Raw genomic sequence first — 5,765 nt, forward strand, 5'->3', positions numbered from 1 at the left:
GGTCTGTTATGAAAAGAAGTTGGCTACACCCAGGTTGCTCACTCGCTCTCTATTCCTGTGCCCCCCATCCTCTCAGCTTCTGTCAGCTGTGTGGTGACATAGCCAACCTGATGGCAGCCCTATGTCTTTGGACTTCCCAACCCCCAGAAACACAAGTCAAATAAATCTCTATTTCTCTATAAATCACCTGATCAGCTCAATAATGGACAGCCTGGCAGGGGATACCAGCATGGGGTTGAGGAGAAGACAGTGCCGCAGTCTGCACACACCATGCTCAATGTTGGTTTCCATATCAACACGTCATCCAAGACAGTTGCCAGAGCTCCAACTGTCACAACCGAGTTCCAGGGTGGCATAAGGAAAAAGAAAGGAGGACAAGACTTGGTCAGATGGTCACTATCCTTTAAGGGGCCTTCCTTGAAGTCTCATATAAAACTTCCACTGTTTCACTCATTAAATAGAATGAGAGCTACACTCAGTTATGTTGGAACCTGGGTAATATGTGTTTTGACTGGGCATTGAATTAAAACCTAGGTTCATTACAAAATGGGAAACAGAACATTGATATTAGGTGGCTTCTTTGAAGCTACCCTTTTCCTGTCCCCACATTTTCCTTTTCTCTTTCTCTCCTTTCCACCTTTCTGGCCTCATCTTTTCCTCTCTTGCTCTGAGTCCCAAAGTCAGTTTATAGCATATGAGAGAGTCAGCTACCTCTTGGCCCTGCTATATACACATGACCTCTGCACAAAGGGGCATTGTTCCATCCCATTAATTGGAGCTGGCAGAACATGCCAGTGCTGTCATGGTTGCCTTGCCCACATGTTTTCAGTTTCATGTGGTTGCAGTAAATTTACTCCCTTCCTTATGTTGCCCATTAAAGTTTCAGTCCGTGTCCTGTTGCCCATCGTGCATGGTGGTCTGTGCATGGGCACGTGCAAGGAAGTCATTCTGTAACCTCCAGGTGACCAGATGGTCCAGTGAGATGGAGCTGACGATGATCCCAAAAGCCCATAGTATAGGTGTCCTGAAAGTGCCCATCTCCCCTCGGCTAAGGGAAAGGCAGAGAGAGGAAGGAACTGATGTTGAAGTGAACGACTGTCTCATGTAAAATGCTATGCTAACGATTCTCAAATGTGACTCGTGTTTTTCTCATACACCAGATCTACAAGTAGGTAGGTATGTCTTTTAAATGGGTTCCTGTCTCAGGGTCTGAGATTGGCTGCAGATAGTTTATTTAGGCAGTGATACCAAGAAAGCCAAGTGAGGAAGTGTGTGTTGGTAATGTTTAACAACTGGCTCTCCAACAACAATGACCTGATTTGTAGTGCTTGGTGATTTCTATGGTGTATATATGACCCCATGGCCAATTTTAGTCACCATCATGACATCACAAAATATAGAAGGGGGAGATGCACTCATTGGTTCTTACAAACTGGTACGAGTTGGCACCAGAAGATCAGAAGTAAGAAATAGAAGCAATAAAGCCTTAATAAGCAGGTAACTACTGTGGACTAATAGTGACCTCATCCATGTGCTCTCTGCAACAGTGCAGAGCAGGGCTGAGAATCCACCCACGGGAACGCTGAGATATTTACCCACTCAACACCATTTTCTATTGCTTACAGTTAAGCCTCCCCAACTCTAGTTAAGTCTCCAGATCTGTCAGCAAGCTCCCATGGTGCCAGACATAGAAACTTCCAGCAGAGAAAACAGAGGTGCAAGTAGTGAAGATGGGAAACTGCCAACATGCTGGAAAAGCCTTTGCCTGCAGCTGTAGGTGACCTCAGTGGGCTAAGGATATAGGGGATGTACAGCAGCCACACCCGGATCTGCAATGGGAAGCGGCACACTTTTTCTTTAAAGATCAGATAGTAAATATTTTAGGCTTTGCATGCCACAGATGGCGTCTGTTGCATATCTTCCTTGGTTTTGGGGTTTTGTTTTATAACATTTAAAAAATGTAAACAAAAATCAGACTTGAGGGCTGAACAAAATTGTTCTAAGGACCATAGATTGCCAACTGCCACCCTATAGAGCAGCAACAGCAGCCCCTGGGAACTTGTAGAAAATTCACACTCCCAGGTACTACCACAGTACTGAGCCACGGACCATATTTTCACAAGCTGTCCACAGTAAAGTTTGAGGGAACTCTATACCGCTGTTTACTGTTTCCATTATACAAATAAGTACATCTAACCTTCAGATAGGTGGAGTCACTTAATAAAAGTCACACAGATCCAAGATTCAGACTCAAATCTGACTTATTCCAAAGCCATTAACAAATTTGGGCATAATCATAAATAACCCATAAGTGAAAACATTTAAAATGATCATACTAAAGTAAACTGACTGGTTTGGAACAATATCTAAGAGATTTGACCCTGTCATCCTTGAAAGAGCCCTGCACATGGGGAAATGAATCTTTTTAGTAGTCAGTTTGCAGAAATACAAGCAAGGTGGAGGTCAAAGGAGAATCCCTGTGTCTATGAAGACCACGTTTGTTAAGATCTCAGGCATTTTAACAGGCTGAGTCTTTCAATAGAGTAGAACCTCCTTGAGAGCAGAAATAGGATATTCTCTTTTCCTGATAACCTCCAAAATGATGAATAAATTGATTTTATAATGTAACATGACAAGAGTTATATAGACTCCCACTCCTCGGTACCTTTTTTGTATGTACTAGGTTAAAGGTCAGTTTAATAGGTTCACCCCTGGAACTAACAATTCACAGGTCACCAGGCTGACTAGGAAGTCTACCCTATAGTATAGGACAGTGTTCATTCTGACTAATAATTTACAGGTCACCAGGCTGACTAGGAATTCTACCCTATAGTATAGGACAGTGTTCATTCTGCCACCTGGAAGTCATGGGTAGAGGTGAGAATATACATCAAGTCCTCAGAAAGACATCTAGACAGTCTGTTTGGTTTTTCCATCTAGGGGTTCTATTATATGTGTGTTGGATCTCACAGACTTATGGTTTTTATCTCTTTTTCTACTTTCATTCTCATCTCTTTAATCTTTTCCATGGAATACTTAAAAGAGTTCTTAAGCCTGTTTATGTGTTCTCTGGTCTCCCTCCCATAACCCCCAAAATACACTGCTTTTTGTGGTTTTTAATGTGACACCAATACTTTTTATCTCCATTCAGATTCTCTGAAATCTTGGGTTATATTTTTTCTTCATGACTATCTCTTCTCATTTTACAGATACACGTCCTCCAGTCATGTTGAAAATACATGGCAGCTTACCTACTTTTCACAAGTTTATCTTTCAGTAGAATACATTTGATTTACTCAGGCTGGTCCTCTTTCCTCTGCCACAGACAGTGAAGTCCGCTTGTTTCCCCATTCATACAAGAAACAGTCTGTATTTGGCAATTACTGGAAGCCCAAACTGGTCCTTTCAGAGATTGTGCTCATCTCTGTCTGAATCACTGATATTTGGAGAGAGGGAAAAGAGACTGTAAGGAGCATGTTCCCCATCTGGGCTCTGATGCTAGGCTCCCTGGCTCCAAGTCCCAACTCTGCTACTCCCTAGTTGTATGATTTGGGGGTACATTGCTTAACTATCCTGGATATCAGTTCATTCCTCTATGATATAAGGATACTGATAGTGCAGACCTCATGGGTATACTGTGAGGATTAAATAAGCCTGGATGTGTGAAATTCAGAAACCTGCCTGGTACATGGTCAGCTCAGTGAGAGGGTTAGCCGTAAGAATGTTGATGATGGTAAAGATGATGACAATGACAGTAATACTGCTTTTATTTCATTCATATAGATTCTTCTACTTATTTTCCAAATGTTCTGTTGTTTTGTGCTCAGGTCAAGACTTTTTAATTTTTTTTAATTATATTAGCCTTTTAATTAACACATCATTTTCCTTTAGCTTTACATTAGTGAAAGTTTACTCTTATATAGCACTAAACGATTTTTGAAATTTAAAAAATTTTATTTATTACTTTTTAAAAGTTGCTAGAGGGCACATCTGATCACCAGAGAGAGACAGAGAGGGAAAATGAAAAAGCAAGTCATCAGGTCTGGAATTTGAACTGCTGCATGTGGAAGTCCAGCACCTCAACCACTATGCCATTAGCTGCCCCCCCTTTTTTTTTTAGTTTATTTATGTATTTCTTCTATGAGAGAGAGAATTCCCAATGGGGTCTTGACACTGTGATCTACCCCTAGCCTCTAGCCATCCCTGGATCGTGGGCACGCGTGTGCCCACCATTCCCAGGGAGGTCTCCAGACTTGACCTGGTAAACTTCTCATGTGGGACTGCCTCACAATGTGTCAAATTTTACTGCTGTGCCACCATTCAGCCCCTTGGAGCCAGTTTTTCAGTCTTGTCTCATGACATTTTGCAGAACTTTTTCAAGATTTCAAGCATAGGGCTATGGGACCCTTTCCTGGGATGATAAGGTGATAAAATAATTCCTTTCAGGATAGCTGGTGGCATGGTGATTAAGGTGACTGGACCCCACATGGCCAACTATGCAGTGTGGGTCTTGGACTGGCAGCTTGAAAAACACGCCAGGTGTGTGTGCATGTTCTAAATCCTAAAAGGAGGGAGAGATGGAGGGGAAGGGGTTGTGGCGTGACCAACTCCCATGAGTGTGCGCTCTCTCTCTCTCTCTCTCTCGTGAACACATACACCTTTTGGCAGTTTTTTCTTTAAAGTATCCTTTTCTTCAGAGAAAGATGTGCTTTGCTACACAAGAAAGATTTCTTTTTATTTTAATTTTTTATATTGCAACCCATATTCTGCAGAAAACAGAGCCTCATGGGATGCTTTGCTGACAGTACGTACTGGGGGATACAATCCCAGGGCACAAGAGTGAGGGAACAAGGAAATGAGGCAGATAGGAAGAAAAGCAGATGTAAGTGGTCTTGTATGGATGGTGGTCTCCGTACAGATGTACGGAGCTGGCCACAGCCTCACCTCACAATAAAACACAGCAGGTTGCTTGGTCATGTGGGACATCTGCAGAGAAAAAGCTGGAACTCCTGGCCCCAAACAATCCCTCAGGAAACCAAGTACAAGGAACGCACCTGCTGGCTCCTTCCCTCCCATGTCTCTTGGTGTTCATTGCTTGCCTCATGGGGTATTGGCTCTTAGCATTTCTGAACCGGGTTATCTCTATCCAGGCAGCCACGAAGGAAGCCAAATGTCACAGCACAAGGCATGAAGCTTCTCCTGGGCCTGGAAGCAGGGGGAGGATCCAGAGCCTCGATGTCAGGTGATTCCTGGGCCCACAGTGATCAGGGCAGATGCCGTGTGAAGACTTTGCCTTACTCCAGGGGAGACTGAGGCTGCTGCAGGGAGTAGGTGCTGGGGCTTAGGACATGATTGTGGGCCTTTCACTGACAGCATAATGAATGAGAATTTTTATTTATTTTATTTAGTAGAGTGTAGGCCCAGCCACTCAAGAAATATCTATTTTTATTGGTAGACAATTTAGCTCACGTGGTCGAAAGAATAAAGCTTAGCATAGTGGAGCCAAGCACATATACAGAAGCCCATAATCTGTATCCCATGCAGTTTGAATACCCAAGCATGTTCAAGAAACAATATGTGTTCATTGAACTGATTTTTAAAGGATGAAATTCAGAGCTTTTATTTGTTGGTAGGCAGTATGAGTTGAGGTCAGAGTAGAATTGTATAGTATGGTGGGAAGCTGGGGAAAAACAAGGCAGCCACCTTTTGGGAGGGAGGGGTTTTATTTATTTATTTATTTATTTATTTATTTATTTATTTATTTA

The sequence above is a fragment of the Tupaia chinensis genome, unplaced genomic scaffold, assembly GCF_000334495.1.
Source record: "Tupaia chinensis unplaced genomic scaffold, TupChi_1.0 Scaffold000570_1, whole genome shotgun sequence".
Lineage (NCBI taxonomy): Eukaryota > Metazoa > Chordata > Mammalia > Scandentia > Tupaiidae > Tupaia > Tupaia belangeri.